Source organism: Schistocerca americana, chromosome 4 (genome assembly GCF_021461395.2).
Source record: "Schistocerca americana isolate TAMUIC-IGC-003095 chromosome 4, iqSchAmer2.1, whole genome shotgun sequence".
In the NCBI taxonomy this organism is placed as follows: Eukaryota; Metazoa; Arthropoda; class Insecta; order Orthoptera; family Acrididae; genus Schistocerca; species Schistocerca americana.
In genome coordinates this window covers 99,221,170-99,240,136 of record NC_060122.1, presented here as the reverse complement: position 1 = coordinate 99,240,136, position 18,967 = coordinate 99,221,170, and the positions used below count along the sequence as shown (strand labels likewise).

General features: G+C 40.1%; 1 protein-coding gene across 3 annotated transcripts in view; it reads left to right on the top strand.

Annotated features, from left to right (window-relative positions):
* Positions 1-266: 266 nt before the first annotated feature.
* Positions 267-18,967, top strand: part of LOC124613177 (uncharacterized aarF domain-containing protein kinase 5) — a 171,059-nt gene continuing 152,358 nt past the window's right edge. For all 3 annotated transcript variants that reach the window (XM_047141815.1, XM_047141814.1, XM_047141816.1), the window contains exon 1: positions 267-416. The gene's annotated coding sequence lies outside the window, so the exon portion shown is untranslated. The remainder of the gene's footprint in view (positions 417-18,967) is intronic.

Sequence of the window (18,967 nt, the reverse complement as noted above, 5' to 3'; positions counted from 1 at the left end):
CAAATTCAACAAGAAGTAAATAATGCGTGTACTGATGTGGAAGAGATGGTATCACATTGTGCGCATCTCACAGCTTCCTTCGTTTCCAAAAGAGTCCTTAAATTTGTAATAATAGTACAATAAGTTGTGTTGTAATGCCTAAGGAATAGCGATAAGAACTGCCTGTCTCGAAAAACAATTATGGTTAAATTTACGCAATGAAATTAGGCCACAACAATCACGGTGAATGTTGTGTGTCAAGGGCGCATGCGCACGTACCAGCTGATTCTCAACTGTTCATTGCGGTTCACCGCGCGCTGTAGTGAGAAGAGATATCGTGATGAGTGTTTGTGATATAATGAAAGTGCCGGCAGGAAAGTGACACCAATAAAGATGTTGACATTTAAGCATCAGTCACAAGTATAATAAAGACTGTGGTATGTTGATGATCTTCTAATTCATCTCTTTGCGAAAAAAAAAATTATATATATTACTATGACTGTTTTGTTTGGAATGTACACATTTTCTCACAACCGTGGAAAAACTTATTCCCGTCGTTAATATTGTCTACTACTGAGTAACGTGTAACATTTAAAACAGTACCGGTTCACAAGCTTGTCATTTATCTACTTGACCTAAATTGCTACAGATTTTCAGGAAATCCTTACACGCTAGGATGTTTTTTATATATGTATTTAATCAATTCGCCCAGTCGTACAGCAACATAAGTGATATTTAACAACGAAACCGTATTCTGTCGTTATTTGTCGGGCGTCATAAAATTTTTGATGCATAAAGTAGACTTTGTTAGATTTGCCTTGCCCGTAGCAGTAATGGTGAGAGTATCACTATTATGAAGTTCCATTAATGTGACTTCGATGCTTTCTTATTGCATGTCATTGGAATGTCGTTCTGGTCTGCTAATACAGGGTAAAATTATTCACACATCATCCTCCTTCAGTTCTTCAATTCATGTGTATGAAGCCCTACATCTTTCTAAAAATAAATTATTAGATGATGATGTAAGATTTAGTTGAGGTTATTATCCAATAAACTACCTTTCGAACATCAGAGGCAGGCACTGATATACACATAGGCCCTTGGTATCTCTTCAGCCAAGGTAAGCCTTACAGTAAGGAGCTAATCACACGAAATAAAATTATCGTTTTGGATATCCACACATAACATTCCATTGGTGTTTCACATACTAATGTATAAGATCATCAAGTAAACGGTGTATTGCTATTTTCACAAATATGTTTCATGATTGTCTGTTACAATGTCAAATGTCAATAACGGACAGTTTATTACTGATGTTATATGACAGAACACAGTACACAGGAATTATCTGTATATTGTGAAGCTATCTGTAATTACTGTTCAAAATTGTGTGCAGCACTTTGCGACATATACTTCAAATAGCCCACATTAGTTAAAAGCTGTTCGCTACAATCTACATGTTTTCAAACCCAAATTGGAGCCATATGTGTTGACTTATTCCTTCTAACCCATGTAGGAATACTTTCATTCTATATATTAAATAAATGAGTCACAAGGATATATGTCGCTGAAACGAATAGAATGATCGACAGTTCTCTTAACACAGATTATGTTGTTATTATTGCTTTGGGTTTTATTTGTAGGTTATACTGTTGTCAATGTAAAATTACTCTGGTGGACACGTCACACAGGAGCTTCTATATGAATGGGCCCTAAAGTAGCTGCTTGAACTGACTCCGAAGATGGTGCTGGGTACTGAATCCTAGCCTGGTGTTGGGCTGGTCATTATAGCGTATAATGCTATGTCCCTTGTGAAAGAAGAACCCCTTGGCTGCAATAAGTAGTTTCCATATAGGTAACAACTACTTGTTCGGTTTCTGGGGCAACTTTTTTAAGATAATAAATGGATACCAAATTCCTGTAGTAGTTGGTGTTGGAGCTGCACCTTTTTTAGAGTGAAGTTAGGTGATAGGTATACCTGCTTAAAGGAAGTCCCTCTAAGGGCTCACCTTCAGAGGATGTGGTGTTTCCAAGCAGCAAAGGAATTAGCATATTTCATCAAAATATAAGAGGTAATAGAGATAAAGTTAGTGAACTGCTTATAGATGTTGACTCTGAAATTATTGCTGTATCGGAGTACCACTCAAATAATTTGACAATTCAGAGGCTTCTTTTACCAGGATGCAAATTAGCTGGCAGTATTTCAAGGAGTTCCTTGCAGGGTGGGGGAGTGGCTATGTACGTAAAAAAAAAGAGTATTTCATTTGAGTCCATAAATGTATCATGGCACTGCACTGAACAGATATTTGAAAGTTGTGCAGGGGCAGTTGAATTTAGTGAAACTAAACTTCTAATTGTTGCTGTCTATAGGTTCCCTAACTCTGACTTCACAGCATTTCTGCTCAAGCTAGAGAGGGTTCCTGATTCACTTTGTAGGAAGTACCAGAAATTAGTCATATGTGGTGACTTCAGTATAAGTTTGTGTATGATGGTGCAAGAAAAAGGATGTTGGTAGATCTCATAAATTCATATGATCTGATGCAGCTGTGTTTTTTCCAACTAGGGTGCAGGGGAACAGTAACACAACCATAGACAACATTTTTATTCATTCTTCATTAGTAGATGGGCATTGTTAGCAAAAGGGTGAATGGCCTTTCAGACCATGATGCACAAATCTTAAACACTAAAAGGCTTTAGTACTCAAACAAATGTCACATTTAATTACAAACTACGTATGAAAGTTAATAGAGAGTTTAACAGCAATAGATTTTTTTAAACCTTGTCAAGGAACAAGAGTAGCAGAATGTTTATAGTGCCAGTAACATAGATGACAAGTATAATGATTTCCTTAACACATTTCTCATGCTCTTTGGGAGTTGCTTTCCATTAGAACATTCTAAATGGGGTACTAGCAGTAATAGGCAGCCTGGGTGGCTGACTAGTGAGATAAGGATATCATGTAGAACTAAGTGGGAATTATATCAAAATGTTAGAAGTAATCACAATCAAGCTACAGTAGCCCATTACAAACAGTATGGTAGGGTGCTTAAAAGTGTTATTAGGAAGGCAAAGAGTATGTGGTATGCAAATAGAATGGCTAATTCACAGGATAAAATTAAAACCATATGGTCAGTTGTGAAGGAAGTGTCTGGTCAGCGGTGCAAGGTCGTCCATATAAAGTCAGTAAAAATATTTCTGTTACTGATAAATCAGATATATGTACCATATTTAACAATCATTTTCTGAGCATTGCTGGTGAATTAAATCAAAAATTTAGTTTCTGCAGGGAATTATACAAATTTCTTTCTTGGCAATTGCCTTTACAAGATTGATGCCTGAATTACTCCTATGTGATACAGACAAGAGGGAGATTGAGCAAATAATTAAATGACTGACGACTAAGGAGTCTCATGGTTATGGTGGAGTGCCTATCAGAATATTAAAAGTACTGTGCTGCACATGTTTTCCCTGTATTTAGCCATATTTGTAATTTTTCCTCTAGGAATGGTCAGATTCCTGAACGATTAAAGTACTCACTAGTAAAGCCGTTTTATAAGAAGGGAAAAAGGGATAATGTAGATAATTTTAGGTCCATTTCTATGCCATCACTGGTTGCTAAAGTTATTGAAAAGCCTGTGTATGTAAGGATAATTGATCATTTTATAGCAAACGATTTGCTATCAAATGTACAGTTCAGCTTTAGAAGTCGTTTAACAACTGAAAGTGCCATATTCTCTTTTCTCGGTGAGGTACTGGATGGGTTAAATCAAAGGTTTTGAATGCAAGGCATATTTTTTGATTTAACTTAGGCATTTGATTGTGGTGATCACAAAATATTGCTCCAGAAGTTGGACCATTGCGGAATACGGGGAGTAGCTCACAATTTGGTTCACTTCTTACTTTAGCAACAGACATTGAAAGGTCACTATTTACAATGTTGAGAATGGCATTGATGTGGGATCTGAGTGCGGTACGCTCAGGTGGGGGCTGCCCCAGGGGTCAGTGCTGGTGCCACTCCTGTTCCTTATTTATATAAATGATATACCCTCTAGTTTTACAGGTAACTGTAAAATATTTCTGTTTGCTGATGACACCACCTTGGTAGTAAAGGATGTTGTGTGCAACACTGGCTCGGTTTAAATCACAGTAAGACACAGTTTCTGACACACAATTCAACAAAACCTGAGGTTTTAATTTCACATAATGGGCATATGATTAGTGAAACTGAACAGTTCAAATTTCTAGGCGTTCAGATAGATAGTAAGCTGTCGTGGAAAGCCCATGTTCAGGATCTTGTTCAAAGACTTAATACTGCCATTTTTACTATTCGAACGGTATCTGAAGTGAGTGATCGTTCGACATGAAAATTAGTCTACTTTGCTTATTTTTATTCACTTATGTCGTATTGTGTTATATTTTAACTCTTCCGATTCTAAAACTGTATTTCTGGCTCAGAAACGGGTGGTTTGGTCAATAAGTGGTGTAAGTTCACAAACCTCTTGTGGACCCCTGTTCACGAGTCTGGGTATTTTGACATTGGCCTCTCAATATAGGTATTCCTTAATGTCATTTCTTGTTCACAATATTAGCATATTCCCAAGAATAAGCAGCTTTCACTCGCTTAATACTCGACAGAAACCAAACCTGCATGTGGATCGCACTTCCCTTAAGTCTTGTGCAGAAAGGTGTGCAGTATACTTCTGCATCCATTTTCAATAAGATACCACTTGAATTCAAGAATCTTAGCAGTGATCTGCACATTTTCAAGTTGAAACTATAGAGTTTCCTCGTGGGTCACTCTTTCTTTTCTGTCGAGGAATTCCTTGAAAAATTAAGCTGATTATTGTTGATTGTGTTTACTTGTGGACTGACTTTTTTCGCGTCCATAAGCATTTATTTTTGTCTGCTTTTGCTTTTATGTTGTAATTTCATGTGCTGAAACGTTCCATGACCTTGAATATTTGCTCCTCAATTTGGTCCTACAGAGCTTGGTGTGTAAATGAAATAAAATGTAATTTATTGGAGCAGTCCACAGTACTGTTCTCCACCCCCATCCCATTTCATAAGCCTCCATAACATTTTTGACTAGACTGGACGATAAATGGAGAAAAGTATTTATTCTTTAAATGTCAGCAAATATCATTTTACATCATCACTGTATTAAAAATGTCGAAACTCCCAAACTTTGGAATGTCATAAAATGAAAATGGAGAGAGATAAAAATGCTAAAATTTGGTATGTTTACCTGTGTAGGGATAACAAATATGCCAGGTTTCATAAAAATCTGCGCTGGTACTTGAGAAAATAGTTCTTTTTTTTTTTGCACGGATTACTTATACAGGAGTTGGACAGAAGTATGGAATCTCTGTGAGAAATACATGTTTGAACATAAACACAGATGCTAGACAGCATGGCACCTGTGCAATGTTCTCAATACAGTACAAGCGTCAGTCATGCTAGTAACAGTGTTCAGTGTAGTTGTGAGTGGATTTTGTCAGAGCTAAATGAATTAGAACATGGGCAAATTGTTGGTACTTGTACAGTGGGTGCTTCCATGACAAAGGAAGCCAAACTGTTTGGTTTTTCAGGAGGCACTGTATTGAAGGTTTATACCACATACAGGGAAAAATGGTAAAACATTATCCACTGAGTCAGCACTGTATCGAAGATTTATACCACATACAGGGAAAATGGTAAAACATCATCCACTGAGTCATAATGCAGGCAAAACTATATGTTGAGTGGTTGTGACAAACTTCATTGAAGAGAATTGTGATGAAAAATAAGGAGACAATGGCTGAAAAATCAGTGCAGAACTGTATGCCACATTCGTGAACCCTGTCAGAACCAAAATGACATGTAGGGAACTCAATAAGCAGGGAACTGCAAGGTGAGCTGGAATTCCAAAACTACTCATCTGTGATGCAAATGACTGTAACTATAAAATGTGGTGCTGAAGCCGTAAAATGTGGACTGTGTGGTACTGGAGAAAGACATTTGGTCAGATGACTACAAAGTCGCATTACTGCCAAGGATTATGTGACCTGACCATTCTGGCTGATCAGGTCCTTCCCTCAGTAATGTGTTTGTTCCCCAGGGGTCATGCTGTGTTCCAAGATGACAGAATGTGTGTTCACACAGCTCACATTGCCCATTACTGGTTTTGTGAGCACAAAGGCGCATTGTCACATCTCCCCAGGCCACCATAGTCACCAGATCTCAATATTATTGAGCCTTTGCGTTCTCTTTTGGAGAGAAGGTTGTGTGATCACTACCCACCTCCATTCTCATTACCTGAACATACCATTATTTTGCAGGAAGAATGGTATAAGATTCCCTTGAAAACTATACAGCACATGCATTACCCATTCCGAGACAAATGGAAGCTGTTTTAAATGCAAACGGCTTTCATACACTGTATTAGATGTGGTAAAATATTGTGGTTTTGTTGTTCCTGCATTTTTTCCCAACCCCTGTACACCTCTTACACATTTGATTCCTGTTACCATCAATGTTTTCTTATTTCATGAGTATTTCTGTGCCATTTTTACCTTGAAATGTTTTTTCACTCTCAATATGTCTGGTTTCCTTGCCAGTTTTTATTGTTCCTGAAGCTCAAGCTACATTTTCGCTAATATATGTACCTTAAATTCTATGTATTCTCTCCCTATAATAGAGGATACAGGTACTCTCCATCCCTTTAATTTTCAAATTTGGGTTTATTCTGTAGTTTTTCTTTGACACTGATCCTCCGCCATAAATCATCATCATCATCTTGGATCCGCCAGTTCCTCAGTGTTTTCCAATACGAACACTCGATGCTCTGTCATCACCTGTTTACCACCTTGTATTGTTTATAATCTATATGCTCTTCATCACAACAGGCTGATGCGGCCACCATAATCAATGGCTTACATAGACCCCATGTCAGTCCGTGATGTTTAACTATTGACAAGTCGATATATTATGAATGTTTTTCACTTGTCCTCTGCTTTTTTAATTGGACCACTTTCATTTGTTTCATACTATTTAATAAGTGCTGTTGTCTTAGTCAGTATTTCCATTGTTTAACAGTCAAATTCTTACAAGATGATTGCATTTTCTTTGTGTATTGTAGTCCAGGGGTACCATTTTTTCTACTAATCAAATATCCTGGGTCCTGTATTTAACCCCAGCCATTGCTTAAATTTTGTATAAAAATCATCAGCAACGGTAACAGAGTTCTTCTGCCATAATGAGTCACCCTCATTTTGCGAAACATCCTTGTGAAAGGAAATGGAGGAGTGGACAGATGTTCAGGGCATTCTGCTGCCAATGGGTGGAGAACTGCCACTAAAGGTTGAAGAATCATATAAAACTAATTGTTGGTAAGGCGGGTACCAGGTTGAGATTCATTGGGAGAGTGCTTAGAAAATGTAGTCCATCAACAAAGGAGGTGGCTTACAAAACACTCGTTCGACCTATACTTGAGTATTGCTCATCAGTGTGGGATCCGTACCAGGTCGGGTTGACGGAGGAGATAGAGAAGATCCAAAGAAGAGCGGCACGTTTCGTCACTGGGTTATTTGGTAACCGTGATAGCGTTACGGAGATGTTTAATAAACTCAAGTGGCAGACTCTGCAAGAGAGGCGCTCTGCATCGCGGTGTAGCTTGCTCGCCAGGTTTCGAGAGGGTGCGTTTCTGGATGAGGTATCGAATATATTGCTTCCCCCTACTTATACTTCCCGAGGAGATCACGAATGTAAAATTAGAGAGATTAGAGCGCGCACGGAGGCTTTCAGACAGTCGTTCTTCCCGCGAACCATACGCGACTGGAACAGGAAAGGGAGGTAATGACAGTGGCACGTAAAGTGCCCTCCGCCACACACCGTTGGGTGGCTTGCGGAGTATCAATGTAGATGTCAATGTAGATGTAGACTATTAGCAGTATTATGACGTAGAAGGCAGCTACATAAAAGACACACAATATGTATCCACAGGATGTGTGGTCTGTTTTTGATAAAAATGTCATGATGATGTTGCAGAAAACTTCAGAGTAGACCACCAATCATATCTCCCAGAGGGGCCTGCCAAGTGGGAGGTAACCATAAGAGAAAGATTGAATAACCAGTGAAAGGGTAACATATTGAAGTTGGAGCATGGGATGTCAGAAGTCAAAATGTGATAGGGAAGTTGGAAAATCTGCAAAAAATGCAAGGCCTCAGTCTAGATGTGGCAGGGGTCAGTGAAGCAAACCAGAAAGAAGATAAGGATTTCTGACTAGCTGAATATAAGGTGATATCAAGAGTGGCTACAGATGGTGTAATGGGAGTAAGATTCATTACAAGCAGGAAGGTAGCACAAAGAGTGAGTTACTGTGAGCAGTTCAGTGACAGGATTATTCACATCAGAATCAATGCAAACTCTTGCCAATGACTATAGTTGGGATATGCATACTGGCATCATAAACAGATGATGATGAGAGAGAGAGAGAGAAAGTGTATGGGGACATTGAACTGGTAACCCAATATGTAAAGGAAGAGAAAAATGTAATAATGATGAGGGATGGAACACTACAGTAGGGTTAGGAACAGAAGATAGTGTTACAGGAGAGCATGGGTTCAGTAGTTGAAATGGTCTCGTGGCAATATGAATTAATAAAATCTTCTCAGGCTTCCAGTCATGTCAGGTTGTTAAACCCCATGAGTTTTCAGCTGACCTCTCCTTGGCCATTGTAAAGTGGTAGTGTCATTTACTACATGACCGAGAAGAGCTCAGTCAAAAGCTTGTGGGATTTTAACCACCTGCTGTGGCTGAAAGCCCAAGAAGATTTTATTAATCCTTCAGTTCAGCAATAAGTTTCAGTAAATAATAGCAAATAAAATGTTCAAGAATTAAAAGAGGAACAGGTATATTTGGAAAAGGCCTACCAACAGGATTAAGTCATGGAAAGAACACATAGATTATGTTGTGGGGAAGGCTAACCAAAGGCTGTGTTTCATTGGCAGGACACTTAGAAAATGTAACAGACCTACTAAGGAGACTGCCTACACTATGCTAGTCCGTCCTCTTTTAGAATACTGCAGCGCGGTGTGGGATCCTTACCAGGTAGGACTGCGGAGTACATTGAAAAAGTTCAAAGAAAGGCAGCATGTTTTGTATTATCACGAAGTATGGGAGAGAATGTCACAGAAATGCTACGGGATTTGGGCTGGAAATTATTAAAAGAAAGGTGTTTTTCATTGTGACGGAATCTTCTCACGAAATTCCAGTCACCAACTTTCTCCTCCGAATTTTGTTGACACCGACTTACATAGGTCGGAACGATCACCACGATAAAATAAGGGAAATCACAGCTCGTACAGAAAGATATAGGTGTACATTCTTTCTGCGTGCTATACGAGATTGGAATAATAGAGAATTTTGAAGGTGGCCCTATGAACCCTCTGCCAGGTGCTTAAATGTGATTTGTAGAGTATCGGTGTAGATGTAGACACACAGATTTCAAGATAAGGTAATGGATTTTAAGGCACATCAGGGGCAGATATAGACCTTGATCACAAGTTAGTAATGATGAAGAGTAGGCTGAAGTTCAAGAGAAATGCAAGTATTCAAAGTGTAGGTAAGTGGGATAGTGAAGTATACAGGAATGATGTTTTTTGTTTGAAGCTCTAAATACTGCATTCATAAATAGAACATAAGACTACTCACAGAAGTTGGACAGACAAATATATGTATGAGGAAGGTAACTATGAAGCAGAAGAAATACTTAAGTTATTTGACAAAAGGTTGTGGTATAAAAATGCTCAGGAAAAGATAGAAATACAGCAATATAAGTCACTTGGAAATGAAATAAATAGGAAGTGCAGGGAAGCTAAAGTGAAGTGGAAGAAATCAAAGAAGTGATGGTTGTCAGATGTATATAGAAAAGCCAGAACAACCTCTGGTGAAATTAAAGGAAAAGGCATCAACATTAAGAGTGTGAAAGGAATTCCCCCATTGAACTTGGAGGAAAGGGTAGATATGTGGAAGTACATTGAAGACCTCTACAAGAAAGAAAAATTGTCTACAGATATGATAGAAGAAAAAATGGGAGTTGATTTGGAAGACGTAGTGGATCCAGTTTAAGAGTTAGAGTTTGACAGAGGTTTGGAAGAAGTGGCAGTGAGTAAGGCAGAAGGAATAGATAACATTCCTTAGGGATTTGTAAAATCATTGGGGGAAGTGGCAACCAAACAACCATTCAAGTTGGTGTGTAGACTGGATACATACCATCAGACTTTTGGAAAAATGTCACCCATACAATTCAGAAGGGAAGGGCAGATAAATGGGAGAATAATCATACAACCAGCTTAACAGCTCATGCATTTAAGTTACTGACAGGAATAATATTCAGAAGAATGAAAACAAAAATTGAAGGTCTGCTAGATGGCAATCGGTTTGCCCATAAGAAAGGTAAAGGCACCAGAGAGAGGCTGTTCTGGCATTGCACTTAATAATGGAAGTAATACTAAGAAAAATCAGGGTTTGTTGACCTAAAAATGAATGCTTGACAAAGTTAAATGTTGTAAAACATATGAAATTCTCTGACAAATTGGTACAAGCTTTAGAGAAAATAGGTAATGTACAGTGCGTACAAGAACCAAGCAGGACCAACAAGAATTGAAGAAGAACAAAGTGCAAAGATTAGAAAGGGCATAAGACAGGTTCAGTATTTCTCCACTACTGTTCAGTCTGTACATCAAGGATGTGATGACAGAAATAGAAGAAAGGTTCAGGAGTGGGATTGAAATTCAGTATAAAAGCACATCAGTGGTAAGATTTGCTGATGACATTGTTATCCCTCATAAAAGTATGGAAGAACTGCAGGACCTGTCAAATGGAATGAACAGTCTAATGAGCACACACTGGATTGAGACTGAGATAAAGAAAGTCAAAAGTAACTAGGCATAGCAGAAGTAAGATTAGCGTTAAACTTACACTAAAATCGGGTTCCACTAAGTAGATGATGGGAAAGAATTCTTCTAGGCTGGAAGCAAAATTATGCATGATGCACTAAGCAAGAAGTACATAATAAGCAGACTAGTACAGGCAAAGAGTACATTCCTGGCTAACAGATGTGTACTACTATTAAACACTGCCATCTATGGGGAAACCCAAAAGAAGAGAATAGAAGTGTTTGAGGTGGATATTATATATTGAAGAATGTTGAGAATTAAGTGGATTCGTCAGCCAAGTATTGAAGAGGAGCACCACAGAACTGATGAGGAAAGGAGTGTGATGAAAACAATAACAAGCAGAACTGACAGACTGCTTGAAATGCCTGAAGACACAGTACTAGACTGAGCTGTAGATAGTAAAAACTGTTGGGGAAGACAGAAATTAGGATATATCAACAAGTAGTTGTGGACATGGGGTGTTAGTGCTACTCTAATATGTTTATGTTGACACATGAGAAGAAGTTGTGGCAGGGTACATTAAACCAGTCAGAAGATTAAAGACTTTGTTTTATGCCCTTATTTGTTTCATATTTAAAATCATTTGATGCAGACATGGAAAGTAGTTCGTGGAATATAAATAATGGACAGAATAAGGTAATGACTCATTGTGTAGTTGAGGTGTAGAGTGTTCAGTAGAATCATAAACAAGATTGAAAACGTTATAAGTTGTAGTATGAATCCTTCTTGAGGGCTGACAGAATACACTTGCATATGCATGTTTACAGTTTGCTGACTCTGCAGCTCAACTGGGGTGAAAAGTTGCACAAGGATGAGTGGGCAAGGGGCAGATGGAGGTGAGGAATGGAAGGAAAAGCTGGAGGAAAGGGTGACCGATGACTGGGAGGGTAAGTCAGCAAAAACACAGGTTAGGAATTTGGCACAAGTGAGCTCGTTCTGCTACAGTAAGGGTGGTTAGTGTGGCATACAGTGACATGGAGGAATAGACTGAAAGGGGCAGATATAACAGAGGGAGATCAAGTGAGGTTGCACAGTGGTTAGCACACTGGACTTGCATTTGGGAGGATGACTGTTCAAACCCACATCCGGCCATCCAGATTTGGGTCTTCTGTGATTTCCTTAAACCGTTTAACATTTTAAAGAACATAAGTTAATTCTTATTATAGGGAACAGTGATCTGTAATTATTATAAATAAACTGGAAGCAGTCTTGATCACATAATTTTTTTTAATGTGGTGACACCACCAGCCACAAGCAAGAGGGTTGCCATGCGCTACTGCCTCCGGCAGACATCTATTGTCCGAAGATGATCTTATAATAAGATTGAAACCGGTCACCACATTAAAAAAAAAATTATGCCATCAAGACTGCTTCCAGTTTATTCCTTAAATCATTCCAGGCAGATGGTGCGGGGTTTCCTTTGAACGGGCACAGCTGATTTCCCATCCTTGACATAATCTGAGCCTGTGTTCTGTCTCTAATGACCTTGATGTCGAATCTTCATCCCTTCTTCCTAGACCAGAGGAAGAGCAAGGCTGTGGAAAGTAGGGTATGATTTCCAGGAGGATTGTAAGGACAATTCCCATCTATATACTTCAGAGGAAGTATGAGGGAGATCCAGAAATTATGGAGTGTGAATCTGACATTGAAGTTGAGCATACTAAGCCCAGCAGCATGTTCTGCCTGTTCTGCCTCTGTTTGGTCACTTCTGCTTTTGGCTCCCATTTCACAATGGCTATTCATTTGGGGAGACAGCTGGTGGTTCATTTGAGTGGACAGGTGGTGGTGGCCATACCAATGTTAAAGACTGCACAGAAATCACAACAGAGAAATGTAAATGTGATTTATTCATTTCGTTGCATACAATTTTCGAATCATTTTATCTGAGTTTCTATAGGATAGGATATCCCTATTATGGGACTAGAATAGGGTATTCTCTGTGCATTCATATTTACAGGTCTTGTACATGTATGTTCCCCAGGAGTAAAACCAATGGAGCAATGTGTTGGGTGTACGTGCAGTGTCAGTATGTACCTACTTGTTTCATGGATTGGACCAACTCCAGCTTTATCATTTATAAGATCCACCTCATCAGTTGGCTGAATGAATAGTGTGATCTATCTTACCAAATGTCTAATGTGGGACCATGTCCCACTGCCTCCTGGGCATCAAAAATTTGATTTTAATTATTCCATATATTGGTAATTATTGATCAAATTTAAAAACTTAAAATGCTGTCATAATGTGCTCATTAATAGCTATATTTTTATGTTAAAGATTGAACGGAGTAAGACAAATATTGTAGTTAGAAACTGTATATGAGTCTTGGGGAGGTGTTAACTCATGGCATGCAAATCACCCTGGCTGTATCCTTCCAGTTTTCAAGAATGAGAGTAATTAATGACTTCCAACAAACTTAACACATTATTTCAAACCTTTATGAAACTTTTTCTTGCTGACATGATGAAAGGAGGAAAGTTAATCACTTACTAAATTTTTCACACATTAAAACTTCATCATCAGGCATGAACTTTTACTTTATTACTTCCTCACTAGTAACTCTATTCCCAACACTTTGCAGACAGTATCCACAGGTATTATTGAATGTACCTGAAAAATTGTATCATTGTATGACACTTTGTTCGGGGGATATAATTTTTTGTACATGGGTTTTTGGCCCTCTAAGGAGTTGGAGGGTAGGGGATTTACGGGTTTACAAAACGTAAGACTTCAGCATTAGGCATGGAATTTTAATTTATGACATCTTCACTAATAACTTGATTCACAACACATTTTGCAACAGTATCCACATGTGCTTCTGAATGTAGCTGAGAATGTATGACACTTTGTTTGGGAGGTATTATGTTTTATACATGGGTTTTCAATTCTTTAAAGAATCAGAGGGTGGGGGGTTTCAGGTTGAGTACTAAGAGAGAGCAGAAAAGAGTATATGGGTGATTTATGGTTGTGGACAGGATCTGTGGGTTAATTGTGTGGGAGATTGTTGGTATAGGTGTTGAGGTGCGGGAGGTTGGAGCAAATACATGTACCATACATTTTAAAGATAGTTTTCTTATGCACAGTTGTGTTAAATTCATTCTTAGTTACCAGGAAGTGCCAGCAGATTATCTCACTGTTTGTGTCCAAAACTGAATCTATCTATTCCTTACTTGTGATCTGCTAGGATTCTCTTACTTTATCTGTTAATACTATAGTATCATTCTCATGAACTATTCGCCCTTGTTTTGTTGGTGGGAAGATCTGGCACTGCCGATTAACTAGAGGTTTTTCCTTTATTTATTAGTTTGTTGGTTGATGTTGACGTCCTTTATGTGAACAAGGTGGTGCATTGGATAATGCATTGGATTCTGATTTAAGACTAGTGGAGTCCAAATTCTTATCTGACCATCCAGATTTAGGTTTTCTGTCATTTCTTTAAATCATGTAAGACAAATATAATTGCTTTGAAAAGGACACAGCCAATTTCCTTTCCACCGATGTTCATTTTGAGCTTGTATTGAATCTCTAATAAGCTTTTTGCCTACAGGATATTAATCATAAGTTTTACTGCTTTACTTTTCAGAACTTGGGCTGCTCTCCCCTTTTCTGTGGTTCTTTTTGTCATATTAATACTTATTCTACAGACTCTTGAGACTTTGTCCCAGGAATGATGGTCATCAGGGATATGACAGGAATGATTATTTGAACCAAAAAAATTTGTATTTGTTGTAATGTTATGCAGACACAATAACAGAAGTGACACCAACCAAGTTTTATTCTGCTTCTACGTGAAGAGATCCACAATAACACTGAATGATGTATAGAACAGTACAGTCTCATAACTACAGAACACATCAGTATACAGTCTCGTAAGTAAGCATGCAATAAGCAAGTAAACATGAGTGAGGGCGAGGGCCTGGTGCACCAGGCTTATGTTGGGCTGTTGTGTGCACTTGTATCATACACTCTTTGATTATGCGTGCTCACTCTGTAGAGTTACAACAAAATGGACATGTGCCCTATTCTCAATGGTTTCCAAGATTAATGTACAGTGTTATTTATTTTCTGTATTATACAGGGTGATTCAAAAAGGATACCACAACTTTAAAAATGTGTATTTAATGAAAGAAACATAATATAACCTTCTGTTATACATCATTACAAAGAGTATTTAAAAAGGTTTTTTTTCACTCAATAACAAGTTCGGAGATGTTCAATATGGCCCCCTCCAGACACACGAGCAATATCAACCCGATACTCCAACTCGTTCCACACTCTCTGTAGCATATCAGGCGTAACAGTTTGGATAGCTGCTGTTATTTCTCGTTTCAAATCATCAATGGTGGCTTAACATACCCCCATAAGAAAAAATCGCAGGGGGTAAGATCAGGGCTTCTTGGAGGCCAGTGATGAAGTGCTCTGTCACGGGCTGCTTGGCGGCCGATCCATCGCCTCGGGCAGTTAACGTTCAGGTTTCATAACTAACCTTTTTTGTAGGACTCTCCATACAGTTGATTGTGGAATTTGCAGCTCTCTGCTAGCTCTGCGAGTCGATTTTCCTGGGCTGCGAACAAATGCTTGCTGGATGCGTGCTACATTTTCATCACTCGTTCTCAGCCGTCCAGAACTTTTCCCTTTGCACAAACACCCATTCTCTGTAAACTGTCTATACCAACGTTTAATACACCACCTGTCAGGAGGTTTAACACCATACTTCGTTCGAAATGCACGCTGAACAACTGTCGTCGATTCACTTCTGCCGTACTCAATAACACAAAAAGCTTTCTGTTGAGCGGTCGCCATCTTAGCATCAACTGACGCTGACGCCTAGTCAGCAGCGCCTCAAGCGAACAAATGTACAACTAAATGAAACTTTATAGCTCCCTTAATTCGCCGACAGATAGTGCTTAGCTCTGCCTTTTGTCGTTGCAGAGTTTTAAATTCCTAAAGTTGTGGTATTCTTTTTGAATCACCCTGTACAATATGTTGTCAAATTTACAAAGTGAAAAATATTCATCTTTAACGTCTAAGCATTATTGTGTATGTCGCATTATAGCTGTTGTACATTTCACAATAAATGTTTGGATCCCTCCAGGGGCTCGCCGCTCTTTGGCAGGTTTGTGCTTGGCTACCAGTGAGCCCCAGGCTTTGCAGCATCTTTTTCCTTCCATGCTGCATGTGTATCCCCTTGCTGTTCTTTTTCCTCTCCTGTGGGGAACATGACTGGGCCATTTTTGGAAATATATTCTTCATTTTCGGTAGTCAGTATCCGAATACTCTCCACTGTACCTTTCCTCTTTCTTTGTTCACCTTCTCCTATCCTTCCTCTGCTTTGGCGTTTGAGGCGTCTCTTTTTCTTCCTCCCTGTGTGTTGCTGAAGGCTGGCCCATGCGTCTGTTACGTAGCAGGTGCCTGGGTAATATGTAATTCCCAACCCTGGGTTGACAGGCAGGGTTCGTTCATACCCCTGTCTGGTGTTGGGGAGGTGTGATCTGAGGTGTGAATAATCACCTAAGGCGGCTGCTCCCCCTTCTGAAGGGGACCCCCAGTTGGAAGCAGCATGCCATCAGAGACACTGGCAATCATGGGGGATTTTCTTGCAATGAGTCAATCATCTTCACAGTCAGCGGCTATGAACTGTAGATGGAATGACGCTAATGATTCAAAGACCCTCCCAGCTGCACCAAGGTTCCTCATGGTTTCATGTACTGAAGACGGTTAGTCCTTCGCTGCTGTAAATCTGTTTATTATTCAGAAAGGTGTTGATGCAGTTGCTGGCCAATGATACTTTGCCTTTGGAGACTACTTCTGATTCTCAAGCACAACTACTTGCAGCTTCGCTCCTCCATGGCTATCCTGTTCATATCGAGGCCTATCAAACACTGAGTTCATCTCGTGGTGTTATTTTCACTAGGCTGCTTGATGGTCTGACTGAGGCAGAAATCCAAACGTACCCCTCTGATCAGGGCATCATTGCCATCCATCGGGTTATGAAAAAAGTAGATGCCTCCTTAGTGCCCACATGCACTCTCTTTCTCACTTTTGATAAAAGATCAAAGCAGATTATGAAGTTATCGTAGTCAGAACATATATTCCAAACCCAATGCACTGTACTGCTTCTAGTGTCATCATTAAAACCACAGTCGAGAGTCCTGTTGACACCCAGCCAGATGTGTAACCTTTGTTGATCCATTATGGATCATGGGGCGACGGCTGGCATGAACTTCTTGATGCAATAATTTACCAACACATACAGCTGTTGGTAAATTATTGCAGCAAGAAGATGTGTAACCTGTGGTAGGGGTGCTCATGAGGGCAATTGTTCGCCTCCTCCTCCCCACTGCCTCAACTGCAATGGCGACTATGCTGCTGCCTCCCGCGATTGTCCCGTGTACCTCGACGAGTAGGCTGCCCAGGAGGTCCAGGTCAAAGGAAAAGTGCCTTACCTGGTTGTTTGCAGGTTGTTGGCTAGTCAGAAACCCTGTGTTCTACCATCTGGCACCTACACTACGGTTATTGCTGCAGCTTGCTCCATGAAGGACATGGCCACGCAGACATGCCATTTCAAATTTAGCACTGTGGTTGCAAAATTGCCCAGGGTCACGGTAGCATCTCCTGTCCTCTTCCAGCTGTGCAACACGCCACCAAACTCTTGCCTCACGGGGCGAAGTCATCAGCTACATAACCAGCTGGCCGGAAAGGACAGAAGGAACAGTGCCGTGAAGACTTCCTACATCCCTCCAGCCAACCAACAACTGAGTCTTCCTTTGCTAACTGGGAAGGCTTGAAGAAGTCAAACAAAGGCAAATGGTCATCTCCTTCACCGACTTGAATATCCTCTTTGACAGTGTTGTCATGTGATATCCTCACCCGGCTGATCTCCGTGTCGCTGGTGCACACCACCAACCATTTTTCTGCCCTGGACTCTGCAGGCTGACAGCAGAAGAATGCTGACGCTTCTGTAAACATCACAGATTAGGATTCTCCTGCTTCTGTGCCCTGTAGCAGCAAGTCTTCGAAGGCTGGCACATGGCAGCCACCAACATGACACCTCTTTCTTTTTTTTCTCGTCATGACTCTCCTCCAATGGAACGTTCGCGACCTTTTATCCAACAAAGAGGGTTTACAGCTGCTCTTAGAATCTCAGTTTCCACTTGTTCTCTGCCTTCAGGAAACAAAATTGCATTCTTACGACCACTTTGAGCTGTAGCATTTCTTTCTGGTCTGTTTTGACCTTCGTCCCGAGGTCAACATTCCATCTTATGGGAGACTCATGCTGCTCATATGGAATGATGTTCATAGTCAACCCATCTTTCCGAGTAGCTGCCTTCACGCTGTTGCAGTTTGCCTTTGCATCTCGAGTTGTCCGTTCTTTCTGATACATATTCAAGTGACCATTTCCTGTGTGCTACCCGTTTACTGACCCCTACCCTACCACTGTGCACACTCGAATGGCAGCTTACTAAGGCCAACTGGAGGCTTTACTCCTCCTTGGCAACCTTCGACAAAAAACATTTCCCCAATTGTGATAACCGGGTGGAATATCTTACAAATCTTATCCTTATTGCTGCAGAATGTTCCATTCCTTGCATTTCCTCCTTACCACGCCGTGTTCCGGTCCCTTGGTGGACTGACGCATGCCGCGATGCAGTTCTTGCACGGAGACGTGCTCTCCACGTTTTTAACTGTCATCCTATGGTGGCAAGCTGCATTCATTATAAACAGATGCGTGCACAGTGTCATTGCATTCTTCTGGATGGCAAAAAAAACTAGCTGTGTTTCATGCACTAGTTCTTTTAACAGTTCCACTTCCTCTTCCGTACTGTGGGTCAACCTCTGGCGGCTCTGTGGGACCAAGATGCATTCCCCAATTTCTGGCCTGACAGTAGCAGATGATGTCATTGTGGACCCTATTGCTATCTCCGACACGCTGTGCCACCATTTTCTGGAGATTTCAAGCTCCTCCCACTATCATCCTGCCTTTCTCCATGAGTGGAGGAGGCTTGGGCAGTACCCTTTTCTTCTCCGAATTGTGAGAGCTACAATGCCG